Genomic DNA, 18,592 nt, shown 5'->3' on the forward strand with positions numbered 1-18,592 from the left:
TGTGAAGATACCCTGGAGGAGGATATGGCAACCCTCTCCAGTATTCTTTCCTGGGAAATCCCATGGACAGAGGAGCTTAGCGGGCTACAGTCTAGAAGGTCACAAAGAATTGGACATGACTTTAAGAGACTTAGCTTACATACATAGTTAACTTATAAGGTTTGTTTGTTTCAAGGGTAAAACAAAGTGATTCAGTTATACATATCCATCTATCTATCCTTTTTCAGATTCTTTTCCATTATAGGTTATTACAAGATATTGAGTATAGCACCAGGAACTATACTCAATATCTTGTAATAGTAGGTTCTTATTGCTTACCTATCTTATACAGAGTAATGTGTATATTAGTCCCAAATTCCTAATACAGCTCCCCCTGCCCTATCCCCTTTGGAAACTATAAGTCTGTTTTCTATGTCTGTGAGCCTATTTCTGTTTTGTAAATAAGTTCATTTGCATGCTACTGGTAGAAGTTAACAATAACTTAGACACCAGACAATTACAGCAGCTACTTCTGTGAATGTGGCTCACATTCTAGAGCTGGTCCACTGCAACGACCAGGTAGGTCAGTTTCATAGGATACATTTTAAAACATGAGGGAAATACACATTAAACATTTTCAGAAGAGTGAGCGAATAATTCAAAGCACTTAGATTACCTCCCTGGCTTGATATAAAAAATATTATTTATCACTATTTTCTTAGTAAAACTGTAGGGAAACAGATCTATTGGCAAGTTCTTCCCCTGAAAGGAAAGGCTAAAGGTGTTAGGTTGTCCAATGTGCCAGAGAATTTCAAAGACGCCCATATATACTGCCAACACTTTGAGGGGAAACGGCTCTAAAATGGTATCCAATTACTGTTTAATAAGTAAGGTTTTCTAATTACATTTCAGAATTGGAAAAGAAAGTTCTTCTGAGTCTAAACTTTATGTCATTCTTTAAAAATCAAGAAAAGTGAGGCATTATAGAGAAAAAAAACTAAAAAGGGGTCTCCATAGATTTCAAGAAATTTAAAATTTCTGTCTTTATTGAATGCTTATCTTTAAGAATTTACCAAGAAAGAACACACCAAGTTTATTAGTGGTGCCATAGAAAGAAGACACTGTATTAACTTTGAAGGCATGAAATAAATAAAATAATGGCAGTTTTCTACTTTGAACAAATGACTTGTTATCTTTGTGGCAAGAGTAAGTTCATGAATAGAAAAATAAATCTGATGTAAACAGTAAGAAACCTTTTGAAGTGATTATTTTTGGAGTGCTTATTGATCCAAATGCTATCTGCTTACTGAGGCTATCCTACCTAATGTCTCTAAATACTCCATTCTTCCACGGGAGTCTTATAGCTGAGGCTTTCTGAAGCTCTCTGCCTGTGGGAAGACTTGGGTTGGTGATGTTTACCAAGACATTTTTCTTTGTTTACACATTTGTTTTGACTTGAAAAACCTACAGTTTGGGATTTAGCCCTGAGCTTATAGCCTGAACACATCTGTTTACTTCTGTCTCATTCTTAGTGTTTGCCTAACTTCTGCTTTAAGAACAAGGAAACAACTTTCACAGAGATTCAAAGAGCATGGAGATATATAATAAATTGCAACAGATTAAAGTCAGGAGATCAAGAAGACTGTTCTTCTAATTTCCTCATGGACTGCCTTCACACTATTTTCTTAGCTTTGTTGAAATCGCCATGGCATCTATAATTTTTATTCACCAAAGTGAAATGAACATATTATTGTGATTTCTGAGACCTCTAGTTCCTTTCCTTAAGATGAATTAGGCTGTACATTTCCTAATATTTATATTACATTGATCCTTTGGGAAGGGCAAACTTGTATTTTGACCTACTTAATCAAATAACCTGGCTTCCCAGGTGGTTCAAGCGGTAAAGAATCTGCCTGCCAATGCAGGAGATGCAGTTTTGATCCCTGGGTCAGGAAGATCTCCTACAGGAGGGATCCACCTCAGTACTCTTGCCTGAAAAATACACGGACAAAGGAGCCTGGCAGGCTACAGCCCATGGGGTCGCAAAGAGTAGGACACAACTGAGCCACTGAACAGGCACACAATTAGATAACCTAAAATATTATCAAGCACTGTGTTTTCTTAGAGAGTCAAGATGTGAGTGGCTTTTATTAATTAAAAAATTGTCAAATGAAAACAACCAAATACACCATATGTACACATTTATGGGCATGGAGGCATGTATGTTTAAACAGATGCATTTGATTTTAGCAGCGCCTATGTTATTGTTTATCTTTGCAAGAAACAGAATTCTCTGGGAGCAACAGTGTCTGCACGCTGTGCCCTGTTTGTAAGGCAGTTATTAATCTGTGTGAGAATGTAGCAGATTCTAGGTTTGCCTTTACTTCTTAATGAAGAGGTCTGTTTAAAGAGTTATTTTAACATTCTGGTAAACAGTTCTTCACACCTATGCCCCTTCTTTAAAATTTCACCCATTAACTACAAAATGGAAAATTTCATTCCAGGCCAAGGTGTGAGACATATCTGGGTGTAAATGGTTGAGCTTTATGGCAAGTTTTATGTGATTCTATAAGGAACTAGTCTCAAGATTCTCTGAAAGAATCACTAAACATCACATCAGTGATATTTTTAGAGGACAAACACAGGTACCTGCTGGTCGATACCTGTCTTGTAAGGTGCAGAGGAGGGGCAGAAAGGGATCAACGTCAAACAGACCAGGCTTGGAACCTGGCTTTACCACCTTCGGCATGTGACTGTGTCCTGGCAGCTCTTTTCCCTTAAAAACTGCTTTCAAGATTAAAAATAGTACACAAAAAGTGTCTAACAAAAGGTGCTTCGCATATGGTATATATGATTGTTTTATAGGTTCAAAGATTACATCTTTCAAAGGTTTTATAGGTTCAAAGCCACTCAGGAGTGGATAACACTGTGTTAGAGGGAAAAGACTGGGAGAACTCACTACACAGAGTTGGACTATAGTTCTCAACCTGCATGTATTTACATTTGTAGCTAGTGATACTGTGACTATTAGAATTCCATTCTTAATACAGACCTTTATCAGGGAAAACAAATAGAGCCCTCTTTAACAACTGGTGCCCCTTTCTCCCTAGGATACTAGAAAAGTTACAATTCTCAACATTTGCTAACATTTTGAAAAGAAAGAAAGATGCTAGACATTAATTATTCATAGTTACAAAATAGACTTCTCCTTGATGGAAAAGTTTTAAAAAATGAATTAGAAGGGGGAGGAAATGAACAGCAGAAAGGAAACTGTATTTTGGCAAGCTCTGAAACATGGAAACATTATTCTTTCATGGTTTTCCATGAATTTGAATCTCTTGACAGTTTCTCAATTATAGCTTGTAACTGTGGGCTTCAAAGCAATTCTGCAGTTCAGTTCGCCTCAGCCAGTCGGTCAATAATGTTTATTGAATTCCCATGGAGGGAAGAATACTGAATGAGGCCCCATTTCCTCAGCATGGATGCCTTGGTCCAGAGAGTCTGTCATTTACCCCGTCAGACCTGCTAATGTTCTCTCACTTTGAATCCAGAGACCTTTTCCCATCTGCCACCCTACGCAGTTCTCTTCCTGCCTATTCCAGAGGAAAACCCTTTAGGCCAGAAGCATTCCTAGATTAATTCCAGACCCTAATCTCATACCAACTCCTCCCCAACGCCGCCCAAATTCATTTTATAAATATGTGTATTGTCTCTACAAGTTTAAGGCTTAGAATCACAGGGTATCTGAGTTCAAAGGGGTTTTTAAGGTTTAATCCAATTTTCATCTTATTTTTTTCAGATTAAAATAAATCAAAACTAAAACCCAGGAAAGGAAAATTACTTGTCATTGTATAGCTAAACGGCAGGAGGCTTTGGAGTCTGAAAAATCAAACCCAGGGCTAGTTACCAGCTCTGCAAATTGCTAGTTAGCTATTAGTACGTGAGTAGGTCACTGAATCTCTCTGTGCCTTAGTGCATTTTGATCTGTAAAGTAGGGGGTTGATGATTATTGTAGCATTATTGACATTTTTAGAAATGAATGGAAAATGCCTGGCAAATTGGTGCTGTTCAGTAAATGACGGCTATTCTTCTCCACCGTCACAACTGATATAAATGGCAAACCAGAACCAGAACCCAGAACCTCCAAACTCAGTGCTTGCTCTCCTAACCAGTTGCTTCTTTCCAGAGGAGTACCACCCCCTGAAGGATTCAGTAAAAGCCCTCTTGCAGGGATGGTTGTCTCCCAGACAGATTAGAATTCTCTTGAGACAGGCAGGTAGGAGGGATTTTATTATTTCTGCCCTGGGAGAAAGATTTCATCAGTAAAGTAGCAACAAAAAGTTCTCTTTTAGTGAAAATGATTAACACTCCTTTAGTTAGGCAATACATTCCCACCCATCTCTAAATCTGGCCTCACACAGACCAGGTCACACAGATGGGATTCAGAAACTTAAGAAAACAGCAACAAATTAGTTTGGTGAGTGGATGTGGTTGAAATCTTTCATCTGGTTTTTCTCAACTTGTTGTGGAAGTTATACCGGTTCTGAAGAAAGTTGAAAATCCAAGGAAACTGTTACGAGTATTAAGCCACAGGTATCAAAGCTTGGAGGATCTGATGAAAAATGAACCGGTATAAACCCAAACATAAGGATATTACACACCTCCTTTCCAGAAAGTCAATTTCTGACAGGAAGAGACTCTTAACTTGCTGTAGGAGAGGAATATGTAGCCTTGCTAATTAATTATCACCTCCGTGTTTATTTTTCAATGAACCAGTGGGCTGGAATGATTAAAGCAAATGTGGCTCAGAAACTCAGGCAGGAAGGAGTGAGCTGGGACTAAAAGCCAATGCTAACTGTGCCCACATTGACTGTCCCAGGGGAACCCAGCCTTGCCTTGAATAAAGGTTTCTGAGGCATAAGTACTTACAAACCTGCCAATTTGGCCCTCCATGTATTTGGGATAATTGCTTGAAAATGGTACTTCCAGATGGAAAGCTGGGGAAGGGTGAGTCAATCAGTATAAAAGTGATATACATTGCCCACTTCCTTTGTAGAGCGTCTTAGTCATAAAGGCAATGATATTCCACAGTGCCTTGCTTTAGCTTGCTTGAGAAGTAAGCCAGTGGCCGCCAGAGCAAATATCTGAGATACAGTATATGACTTACTTTGCCTCAGTCAGACCAGTGGCTGAAACTTTCAGTGGGTGAGATCGTGCAAAACGAAGAAGCAGCTATTCTAAGTTCCAGAGGAAATGAAAACTTTGTTTTCTTGATTTGTAGCTGTTCTTCAGTTATCTTCAAAGGACCTACCCTTGTGAAATACTTTAGACTGAGTAAACCAACAAGGTTTTTTTTTTGTTGTTTTTGTTTTTCTGATTTTGTGATTTAACAAAGAAATGACAGTCCTCGTAAAAACTCTAGTGAAACTGTGTTTGGAATCTGCTTTGTCAGAGGCTATTTTTCAAAAGCTGTTATGTGTTTTCAAAAGCTGTTAAATGGTTATCAAACTGCACTTTCTCAGGTCCTATAAAAAAAAAAATCTGAGTTGCTTTAGAAATTTAGAGAAGGAAGATCTAAACTGAAATTTTAGTTGTCCTGTTTTATTATAATAGATGTTTATAATTCATGTATAAGATGTGTCCACATATGGCTGCTGCTAAGTCGCTTCAGTCGTGTCCGACTCTGTGTGACCCCATAGATGGCAGCCCACAAGGCTCCCCCGTCCCTGGGATTCTCCAGGCAAGAACAGTGGAGTGGGTTGCCATTTCCTTCTCCAATGCATGAAAGCAAAGAGTGAAAGTAAAGTCGCTCACTCATGTCTGACTCTTAGCGACCCCATGGATTGCAGCCCACCAGGCTCCTCTGTCCATGGGATTTTCCAGGCAAGAGTACTGGAGTGGGGTGCATATGGCAGGTCACTTTAAAATAGATCTGCTTAATTACAACTACCTGGGAACAAACCATCACATGGATGACTTAAAGCTCTTCTGTTTAGTTCAGAGGTATAAACATTCAAGAGAAGAAAATAAGCTTGGCTTTAAAAAAATCTCTAGCTAAAAAATATGCTGAACTAGTAACTGGGTAATCATAAATCATTCTATATAAAATAATACATCATTATCAATTTACATGTAAAATTTCAGTTGAAAGCAAGGTGTAAATTGGGAGAAGAGTAACTAGTGAATCTTGAGAAGAAAAGGGCCTTGGAGAAATATCAGTTGCATACAGTAGCCCCTTGGAAGTTTTCTCTTCCTCACTTGCCATGAGACAAGGACACTGTAAGGAGAAACTTCTCCTTGGACAAAGAAAATGCAACAATTTTGATTTCTTGGGTAAAAAAGTGCTTGCCAAAGAAATCAAAGTATGCAATTAAAGGCTTTGGGTAACTGAAGCAATGTCTTTCATGCCAAGCATGGCAGCACCAAACTGCCATGAGTTGACATCAACTGGCCAGAGTTGACATTGAAATTCTTTTGAACATAAAACACGTGCAGTGCATGTTGAAAACAGTTTTTTTCAGGTTGCAAATATAAAAATGGAAATAAATAGTATTAGATAAATAATTATGATTGTCACTAAAGCACACTTGCAGGTATGCTGGGAAATGGAGGACTATGTAAGGACCAGAATGGTCCCAAACACTCTATCAAATTACTCAGCTCTGGAGTTATAGACTTAGAGTAGAAAATAGGTTCATTGTTTCCTAGGTGATTTGAAATAGCACTTCAACTGTGCTCTTAAAATATTAGTAACATTTCTAAATGTTTAAGATGGTGGGTTGACAACATGGACCAGCTATGTTGAAAACATACTATTTTAGGTAATAGTTTGTTCTAGAAAACAGACTATTCTAGGAATTTTAAATGAAAGGAATTTAGTACAGGGGATTGGTTAGCACACATTCAAAACGCAGAGAAGGAAAAGAGGACATGATGAGAGAAATAAAGGCATACATTAGCAGGAAGCCACTATTTATAAGCTCTGGGAACAAAGCTCAGAGGGTAGAACATACAGCTATTGGTTTAGCCTTTAACTGGGATCCTAAAACATGGGGGTACATGGGTATTGAAGCCACAGAGAAAGCAGAACTATTGTAAAGATGCCAAAAGAAACAGAGAGAAGAAGGAAAAATACCCTGGCTTTCCCCTCTTCCAATCTTCCAATCTTTGGCCAGTGTCATTAGCAAAATGACGCAGAAGCAAACAAGGGCACCTAGGAACCATAGTTTACTGCAGTATGAAGCAGAGAGCTGAAAAGAGAGCCAACTGACATTCCACCTTCCTTCACGGAACCTCTCAAACTACCCATTCAACATGCATAAACGTATAACTGCTCATGACAGTATTACGTAAAACTTAGAAGACTGAAACCAATGATGAACCCATGAATGTTGGAAAGCAGATGACCTCAAGTCGAATAGAGAAGTTGTGGGCCAGTGTGCAGGGGAGCACTAGCGGTGAGCCACAGAGTTAGAGGAAGCCAAGCATAGCTGGGACATGGGATAGGATCATTGAGGGTAGAAACGAATGTTGAGCTCTGTTCATGTTCCTACCTTGGACCCCAAAACCCAATGAGGAAGTCTGCCTCCAATTAGAAACAATGAAAATGGGCAGGGAAGCCTGGTTAAAAGAGGAATCACCTGAGATCATGAAAACAGACACTGCCGAGGGGCATATCTTGCCCCGCCCCCTTCCTCACTGAAAACAGTGTGGCGTGCAAACTGCGGCAGCAGTATTCATGTTCTCCCAAAGACACTCCGTGAATAGCTGTGTCAAGACAATCTGATAAGGACTCCCGATGGTAAAGATGAGTGTACCATCCAAAAGTCTCATACTCCTCAGGAAAGCCAACAGTATAAAGTATCCTCAGTACCAAAGGAACCCTGTTAGCAGGGCAGCCAGAGAGAATGCTAAAATATATAACAAGAATATTATAAATCAGGAAGGAAGGATATGATGTACACAAAATTAGTACAGGTAGTTTTGAAAAAAAGAAGAGAGATAAACCCAGATGTATTGTTATTTGCAATGAATAGCAAGGAGGAAGAATGGATAAGAGGTTTACTTTGTTTTAACGACTTCCCTGGTGGCACAGATGGAAAAGCGTCTGCGTACAATGTGGGAGACCAGGGTTCGATCCCTGGGTCGGGAAGATCCCCTGGAGAAGGAAGTGGCAACCCATTTTAGTACTCTTGCCTGGAAAATCCCATGGATGGAGGATCCTGGTGGGCTACAGTCCATGGGGTCGAAAAGAGCCGGACACGACTGAGCGACTTCACTTTCTTTACTTTGTTTAGAATGTAAGTTTAGTCCATATTTTTAAATAACTATTCACCTATTAAAACCCAAAACTTTCCATTTAAATCATGGCTTTTCTTTTGTGAAACAAACTAAAAGCATTTCTATAGTTGGCTTTAGGAACCAAGTTGAGCAGCCAAACCTGAAGTACAACCAGGATTCTGGTCCAAGCAAGAATAATATGAAACCCTTTAAAATTAGATTCTCTCATCTCTATGCATAATAACAATTGAATGCCACTCTTATGAACAGTCACTTTTTTTTTCTTTTGCATGTTCTGCTTTCTATGCTTTGCTTCTCTGTGACCTCTCTGAGAAGTGTGTGTAGGGTGGGCTGGGAGTAGGGATGACGTGCCTCAAAGTAAGATCTGTAGATGAAAGCCCCATCTCAACATAAGTTTTAACCAGAGCTCCCCAATATGTCATGGGAGCTCATACCTCAGCAGGATGGATTTCTGGTTATCAGAAAAGCCTTGGAAGTTGATGCATATAAGATCCACAGAGATGTCTTAGTAGCCTTGCTAGGAGCACTAATATGATTTCCCCTTATCCTAATAGCCTAGAAGCTAATCTCTCTTATTCACTTTCAACCTGGCAGGCACCATTATAACTCCAATGACAAGAGCAGAAATTACTGTACGTCATCAATCTTAAGACGCATGTTTTTATCATCCCTGAAATCACAAGGCATCTTAAAGTGATGGCTTGTCAGTTTAACTTTTTTTCCCCTCAGTGGTGCAGAAATAATGGTGCTTCTGAGTCAATGGTGTCTTAAGAGTCAATGAAATTTGCCCTTTTTTGCCCACTTATTTTCACCAACAAGGAAGATGTGACTATTTATCATGTTAGGTTTTGTAGTCATCATCCACTGTTCACAGAATAGATGCGTGTGTTTGTACGCTGATGTATTTTTGTTTCTTCTTACAGTAAGACATTTCTAAACATGTATTGCATAGAATGCTATAGAGCTATACTTCCTAAATTTGTCCGACTAGCAGAATCACCAGCTGCTGCTGCTGCTGCTGCTGCTAAGTCGCTTCAGTCGTGTCCGACTCTGTGTGACCCCATAGACGGCAGCCCACCAGGCTCCCCTGTCCCTGGGATTCTCCAGGCAAGAACACTGGAGTGGGTTGCCATTGTCTTCTCCGAGCAGAATCACCAGAGGAGCTATTAAAACAATACAGATATCTGAACTCTCCTGAGTTTCTGGTTCTAGATGCAGCTGAGAATCTGCAATTTTAGAAATCTCCCAGACTGATTCTGGTGATTAGAGAGATTTTGAGAGCCATACCACAGAAGAGGAGGAAAAAAGAGGAACATCTATCTGTGCTACAGAAGTACATGAAAAATAATTTTAATATATAAATATCACTGTCTTAAAGTAGGGAAAGAAGAGTCCACCCCAAATCAAATTCTTTTGCACTTAAAATTTCTCTTGTTTTATAAAAATAAATTTACATTTTATCGTCAGTGAAAAATTTTTAGCATTAAGAAGTCAACTTTATGATCCAAAATGTATTAAAAACTAATTTTCAGTGATTGTCAAAGTTCAAACAGAGTTTAAACCACAGAAAATTATATTAATTTCCACTGAGACTTGAAAATCAATTCATTCACTGCCCTTTTTATGTTGCTTCCATGGTTTATGGCACACTGGTTACACCAGACATTGCAGAATTATACTAGTCTCCCGAAATACTGGGTTGTATTTATTCAATTCTGGTAGGCCTCACTGCACACCAGGAGGCATAATTTAATGGCAAGAACCAGGAATCACAGGAGACCTGTCATTAACTGTGTGACCTTAGACAGGTCATTTAATTCCTTTTGGCTCCAATTTTCCAACCTGTAAAATAATTAAACAAGATTACTGTGCTGTGCTAAGTTGCTTCAGTCTTGTCTGACTCTTTGTGACCCTATGGACTATAGCCTGCCAGGCTCCTCTGTCCGTGGGATTCTCCTGGAAAGAATACTGGAGTGAGTTGCCATGCCCACCTTCAGGGGATCTTTCCGACCCAGGGCTCAAACCTGCACCTCTAAAGTCTCCTGCATTGACAGTTAGGCTCTTTACCACTAGAACCACCTGGGAAGCCCTAAGCCAGATTAAATAACCTCTAAGTTTCCTTTCTGGCTTCCCAGGTGGCTCAGTGGTTAAAATCTGCCTAACAGTGCAGGGGACGCGGGTTCGATCCCTGGGTCAGGAAGATCCCCTGGAGAAGGAAATGGCAACCCACTCCAGTGTTTTTGCCTGGGAAATTCTATGGACAGAGGAGTCTGGCCGGCTATAGTCCATGGGGTCGCAAAAAGTCGGACATGACTTAGCGACTAAACAACCACAAAGGCTCCTTTTGCATTAAGACTATGTGGTTTTTGTGAACTGAATGGATGCAAAGCCATATTGTATTCACAGATTACTGGCAGGAATATTTATATTATATTTATATCTTATTGGCAGGAACTAATTAATTTGCAATGTGAAATTAAGAGGCAACTTTGCTATGATGACCTTGAACTGTGATAATTCAGTACACTAATAAACAGGCTTCAGGGAAAGAATTTCAAGTGAATAATTCACCAAAAAAGGAAACAACTAGGATATTAGAGAACTCTAGAAAGTAATTTAAATAAGGTTTTAAATCTTATGTTATTCCCAGGACAAAGTTAAATGTAGAATGTATCCTTCAAAAGAAGCAATTTGAGAGAAACTTCTTGGTAAAGTAAAAGAAAAGGAAAATTTAAAAGAAATAGAAACAAGAGTCGGTCTATCAGTTTGGATGATGTCAGTTCTAAGTAACGAAAGTCAGAAAAAATTTACTGGCATATATCATACAATTATTAGTTCCTCTGTACTGAGTGGTTCTCAGTCATGTTTTGACCAGGAAACTGGCTAAAATTCCTATCAGTTCACCTGATCCTGTTTCACTTTATGCATTCGGTTTGTCTAGACCGGTCTCAATCATAATAACCTAACATTTGCAGCAATTGCAGGTTTCATTTGCATATACGACGCTACCCAGAGACAGAGAAGGGCCTTTCTTCCCTTCACCGTGTCATAAACACTTGAATTTCACCCTAGACCAAGTGAAACCAGTCTCTGAAATCAAATGAGTGTCATGTCCTGCTTGTAATCTAAATGACTGTTCCTTCCTCAGCCACCAGGGATTACATTAATAGAAGAATTGATGTCACTCGGAGTCCACACCTAAAGCAGGAAGTGGGGTCAATTTTGTTCAAATCACATGCCTGCTGCACAATGGGAGATTAATCCCCAAAAGGAAAATCTTGTTGCTCTTAGGAAGGGGAAAGAGAAATGGATATCTGGTATGCCACCAACAAACATCTACTTCCGAATTGAATGTGTATAACTATACCAAGCGTGGAGAAAATTAAGTTCTAAGATTTTGTCCTTTAGATATAGAATAACAATAAGCACAGAAGTTTAAATATTAAATCACAAGTAGTCAAGGAAAGGCAGTGTAAATAAACTCAATCTAATGTGTGACAACAAGAGCAAAATGGTTAAGGGTTTGGGTCACAACAAACAGGTTCACATTTCAGATACAGCTGTGTGACCTTGTCCTCTATCTACATAATGGCCACAATGGTAGTATTTATGTCACAGAGATTTTATTTTGTGAGAATTGCATGAGATAATGTAGATAAAATGACTCTTCAAGTTAGTTGTAGAAGTTGTTTAGATATTAGCTTAAGTAACATATTGAAGAAAACTCAAAAGACAGTCATCCTGAAAAAGCCCCAAATGAAGGTTAAAAAAGAAGAGGTAATTCTCATTAGCAATTATGTCAGTGAAAAATATGAAAACTCAATGCAACAAAAACTAGAACTAATTATTGTGCTTAATCCAGAGAACTGATATGTCCTTGCAAAAATGACTCAAGAGTTCACAGCTGGCATATCATGCTTTATTCAGCCCAAGTCATATAGTGCAGAAAAGATACTGCACATAGTAAAGATCAACTGAGAAGGAAACTGAAGGATTGAGTAGTGTGGAAGAATAAAAAGAAAAATGAAACATCTGATTGTCAGGGAAAGCTTCTTAACTAGAAGAGCTGTAAGTCTCACTAAGAAAGTGAAGGAAGTTTCAATATTTGGAGAACTTAAAAATTGGATACACTGAAAGTCTAATTCACACGGATATAGCCATACATAAAATAATCATATAATAAATGTGTGTTGGATAAATATGAAGTTCTATAAATTATTAGATGTTAATTAATTTTTCCAAAGTGGACTGAGTTCCTGCCAGATGCTGTTCAGGAACTTGCAATACTTCAGTAAACAAAAGTTTCTATCTTCCTGGAGTTTATATCTACTAACTTTCTAAGTAAATAATTTTGTAATCTCAGAGTTCTCTTCTTTCAGAAATACAGACAGTTTGAGGGAATCTTGATTTCCTATAGGCCAGAAAATCATATTCTTTGTCTTAGTAACAATCTCCAGAGTTTAATGAAATAAATACAAATTATACAAAATATCAGCATTAACAACAGAGATAAAAGTTGGTCAACTGTAAACACATATAATCATGATAATTTTCAGTTTTAAACATATTAATATTTCACTTTAAAATTCTTACAGTTTTATATACTCTTGGCATTCATTGTTGGTACAATGAGAAGTGAAGTGAAGTCACTCAGTCGTATCTGACTCTTTACAACCCCATGGACTGTAGCCTACCAGGCTCCTCCATCCCTGGGATTCTCCAGGCAGGAATACTGGAGTGGGTTGCCATTTCTTTCTCCAGGAGATCTTCCCAACCCAGGGATTGAACCTGGGTCTCCCGTATTGCAGGCAGACGCTTTACCATCTGAGCCACCAGGGAAGTCCACAATGAGATGGAATGTTATTTCATTTGCAGTAGCATCTCTGCCCAAGGTCTCACTCCTGGAAATACCCTGGTGGTCCAGTGGTTAGGACTCTGCACTCTACTGCAGGAAACACAGGTTTGATTCCTGGTTGGGCAATGGAGATAGATCCCACATGCTGTGCGTTGTGGTGGGGGGCAGAGAACTCTCACTCCTGCCCTATAACTTTTATAAAGAAAGGATACAATTTCTATCTACCAAATGGGAGTATATAATGAAGCCTAACAGAAAATCATGGACTTAAAAACATTATTTGTCTAATATTTGCAATGGAATTCCTCATAAGAAACCTATATTTATTTGGAAAATATATCTTGATAATTGTACTTGAAAGTAAAAAGTTCATTCCAAGATTATGAGTAAGGATTGTTTATTACTCTAGAGAGGATGGAGAAAAGAAAGAAAAAAGTGAATAGGGTGGGCTTAGCAAGATAGTAGAAGGGGATGTGACCTCTTCCCATGACCTTGTGAAACTTTAGGAAAGCTTTAGAATGCATGAAATTGTGTTGCAAATTGATCTTTTGTGGAAAGCAGCTAAGAAACTGAATTTTGGAACTAGGTCAGCAGAGCCTGAAACAAGGCATCCTACACAATTTCAGGGAAAATATCAGAGTTCAAATTGCTAGAAACTGGTAGGGAGCTTGGGCAGGGCACTGGACACTTCTAGGTCAGGAAGATTAGGAATTTATGCCAAGTATTCCTAAATCTTAGAGCATCTAGGTGAGGGCCAGAGACTTCTTGACTGGTTTATGGCTACAGGTGGATGTAGGAAGGCTCCCAGCTGACAACGGGGTTACAAATACAAATAAAATTAGTCATATTCCTCTTCTGCTGCTGCTGCTGCTACAGCTGCTGCTAAGTCGCGTCAGTCATGTCCGACTCTGTGCGACCCCGTAGATGGCAGCCCACCAGGCTCCCCCGTCCCTAGGATTCTCCAGGTAAGAACACTGGAGTGGGTTGCCATTTCCTTCTCCAATGCAATTAATTATACCTTTTGGTCTTTTGGCTAAGCATTTGGCATTGATGTTTGAAATATGGTGATGGATATACTCCGACCTTCACATACTTTCTTGGGGATTAATAGTAGTAGCTGACATTAAAGAGCAGTTACTTCATGTCAAGCGTATTAACACTTTATGAGGAGTAGCATTTTTGACGCTTATATCAACTTGTAGGTTGGTAGGTACTGTTCTCATCATTTTACAGATGAGGAACTGAGACTTATAAAGGTCAATGAGAACCACCAGACAAAAGATCAATACAGAAATAGAGAATGTAAACAATAGGAAAGACCGATTAGACCTAACAGACATGTACAGAATCGTTGCTGAATAATATGGGTGGTCACATAAATCTTAGTTATCAAATACCAAGCACCTAACATACTAGGCTGATGGGAAATTCTGTCATAATCATCACTGGGATTCTTTTTCCTTGGTTGTACCAGGGTCCTCAGTCTGTGTGTAGCACATAAGCATGGGGAGGCCCCTGCATTTCCTACTGGTTCCTTTGCAGGGCTTACTGCTCTCTGGATCCAGGCTGCCTGGATCCATATGGTTCAAGATCTGTCAGAATGTGGTCTTCAAGCAACATCTGCTTTCATTTGTATAAAAATTTCTGAGATGAGATTTGAACATATTTGCTTTTTTTCTGCCCAGTAACTTTTCCTTATTTTGCTAACAGCACCTTGGTTTCCTTGGGAAGTACACCTCTTCCCTACTGTAAATTTGTTTGGTTTATATGGGAAGAATGTTTGCTGGGCTGGGCACATAACCCAATTCCAATGAACAAGAGCATTTTATCCCCGTGACCATAGTGATGGGTCAGAGATGCACAGAAGACCCAAGCCAGGTCAGTAAGACCCAGTATAGGAAAGATAAAACTATAGGGATAGAGGCTTTCTTTCTGGAGTTGCTGGGAGCTGGTGTGGGAGCCCACAAGACAGTGGAAACAGTCCAGAGAAAAGCAGAGTAGAGATGGGCTGAGATACAACATTTGAACTTCGGTTCTAGCCATGCTTGGACTTTCTAGGGAAGCCAATCAATAAGCTTTTGTGGTGATTTCACTTCGTACTGTGACTGAGAGAGTCCTAGGGCTTCCCTGATAGCTCAGTTGGTGAAGAATCTGCCTGCAATGCAGAAGACCTGGGTTTGATCCCTGGGTTGGGAAGATCCCCTGGAGAAGGGAATGGCTACCCACTCCAGGATTCTGGCCCAGAGAATTCCATGGAGTGTATAGTCCATAGGGTCGCAAAGAGTCGGACACAACTGAGCGACTTTCACTTTGAGAGAGTCCTTACTCTTGGTCTCCACTGATGTAATGTGTTTCATGACCACAATGCAGGGGAGGGAAAAATCAAAAAGAGACAAAATAGACAGTAAGGTCTCAAAAACTTCCCCTTCCACATACATCTTCCAAAGTAGAACAGTGTTTATTCAGACTAGATGAAAATAAACTCCTTCAAATTAATTCCAAAATTTCGATAGGTCAATTTGAAAAAAGCATACCCCAAATTTTCTGGATGTATTCTTTTGGGTTTTCTATTATATAGATTAAGAAAGAAAGAAGATGCATAAAAATAGGCATTTTAGCTGTTGCAGTTTAAATCTTTAAAACATTTGTTACTTGCCAAAATATACAAAGAGCAAGAGCAATGTGTGGGCATTTTAGTAGCGTGAAATGCCATACAGTTGACAAATGCCATGTTTGTCAATGTTGCTGATTTGCTTCTACAAAATGACATCTTCCTTTCATATCATACATTATATCAAACTGCCCTTCAGTTATTGCAAAGGAGATGTAAAAAATTTCATGATCATAGAGAAAAATTGGAAATTTCCATTATTGATGTTTTCATTGTCTAGAAAGAAAGTTGAAAGTTAAGTCGCTCAGTCATGTCCGACTCTTTGTGACCATATGGACTGTAGTCCACCAGGCTCCTCTTTCCATGGGATAGTCCAGGCAAGAATACTAGAGTGGGTTGCCATTTCCTTCTCCAGGGGATCTTCCTGACCTAGGGATTGAACCCAGGTCTCCTGCATTGCAGGCAGACGCTTTAACCTCTGAGCCACCAGGGAAGCCTCTTCATTGTCTAGACTCTCGGGTAAATGACTTACATTTTATGTGGATATTGATGGAATTTTCCAAAATAAAACCTTTATTTCAAAGACATAATGAATTTTGTTTTCTGTCAAATAGCTTTCTGACATTGCATATTTCCCTAATCAGCAACTATCAATATTACACAGAGTTCTGTCTTTTTTCCATTTTTGGTAGAGTGAGTTCTTAGCCTTGAGGAATTAAAAATCACTGATAGGAGAGATTTGGTGTCCTGTACAGTAAACCAGAAAGACTATTACTGCTCTCAGAGTTTTCCCAACATCAAATCTTTAGAGGGTTCAAAGCCGTGTCTTTGAAGACACAAGTTATCTCTTGTAAATTAAAGCCTTTAGATGAAGAGTTTTTCTTATACTCCATTTTATAGAGTCCAAACTCTCGAAAGAGAAAATATGTCAGGTTTTTATTAGAGAAAATCAACTAACTTCTGAACTCATTCAACATTCAGAATTTCAAATGATAGCATTCAAGTTGACACATCTATTAGCCTAAAGAAATGGAATTAAGAAAACAAACAAACAAAAAAAAACAAATACAACCATCACCTTCTGAGGAGAATACCTCTGATTCAGAATTGGGTAGTTTTAGGATTAAGTTTTGTCAGTTTCCCCTGACACCTCTCCTTAAAGGGGAAAATTAATCCCCAGTTGATGCCCCAGATATTTACAATAAAGACCAAAATATTTTAATCTGCCAACAACAAGAGCTGCCTTAATGTGCAGTTTTCCTTCCTTGATGTATTTATACTAAGCCAGCAAGGAGACATTCCTGTACCACATTTATTTCCACCTGCAGATAACTACTTTGGAACAAAACCCCATTTATCTGGGCTTCAGATAGAAGAACTGACAACATATGGAAGAGAAGATGTTTTAAGCAGTCAACAATTTATGGAGGAAATATTTTTTCCATAATTCAATTTAGGCTAAACTCTTCTATAGATTTTATATTCATTCTAAGAGAAAAACATACCCTTCCCATAAATCTCAGAAAATACATAAAAAATTTTTTGAAAACTAAAAATTTCCAGCCATCCTAAATGATTGCCCCTGTTATGTTGGTATATGTTTTTCCAAACTTTTTAAATGCACACACATACACACACACAGAGGATTTCAGCACATACTTTCACAAAGAAAGCTAATAACATTGAAAAATTATTTCATGGTGGTATTCTAGATCACTTTGTGATTGACCAGATAGGATGATAAACTCCCTGGACAGCTGGCATTCTATTTTGTAAAGCATGCTCAGGAAAATACCTAGAGATACCTACTGTGAACTGCGTTTTTCAGCTTGAGGCTATAGGAAGACACAATTAGAAACGAATCTGCTAGCCACTGGGATGAAGCCCTGGAATCATCAGTTTGCTCATGTGCTACAGTCTGTAACACGAAACCAAATATATGTTCTGCAAAGTACACTGGTTCTCCTTCCTGTATTGTTCCGACTTTTCTTTAGTCTTTCATGTTGGACATCTTGGAACACAGCACTAACCCAGGTGGAAAATGGTTCTCTGTAGAAATTCCTTTCTTGGCCTCCATGACTATCTTCTTCTGGTTTCCTTACCTCTCTATTTTTTCTTTCTCTTTTGTTAGATATTTTTCCTCTCTGTCCTTTATTGATGTTGTTCTTCCCTATGGTTCTGCCTGTAGCCCTTCTTTCTTTCCAGGATTCTCCCTCTTCTGTCTTTATCTTCTACCATATACTCCTAAAGCTTTACGTCACACAGCTTGTGGAATCTTATTTACCTGAACAGGGATTGAACTCAGGCCCTTATCAGTGAAAGTGCAGAGTCCTAACCACTGGACCACTAGGGAATTCCCTACATACTACTTTTAAACAATTATTATGTGTCTCAAACGTTTACTTCTCTCTTGAGGTCCAAAGCTGTATTATTTCCAACTACCTACTCTGACTTTAATTTAGGTGTCCATTTTTAACTTTAATTCTCTCTAGAAAGTAGAGTCTGAGATACGGCAGTTTATCTGGGGATATGAACAGAAGTTGGGAACCAGGCAGAGGGGACATGGAAGGAGAGAGTGTTGTTTTAAGGGTGGTAGAGAATGCCGTGTTGCCAGTGGCCTTCTCAGAAGTCTTATAAAGGCTCACAAAATCTCCACCTAAAAGACTTCTCACAGAGCACAAAAGGAAGAGGCTTTATCCATTGTCCACTTTCTCCCATTTTTTTGAAGATTGTCCCACTTGGTATTTCTTTCTTGACACTTCTGGTGGCTCAACTCTGGATGCTGAGTGGGCTCCCTTGAAACCAGCATCCCCTACAAGAGTCAGAGAAACCTATGGAAGGAAGCG

This window comes from Bos indicus x Bos taurus, chromosome 7, assembly GCF_003369695.1.
Source record: "Bos indicus x Bos taurus breed Angus x Brahman F1 hybrid chromosome 7, Bos_hybrid_MaternalHap_v2.0, whole genome shotgun sequence".
Lineage (NCBI taxonomy): Eukaryota > Metazoa > Chordata > Mammalia > Artiodactyla > Bovidae > Bos > Bos indicus x Bos taurus.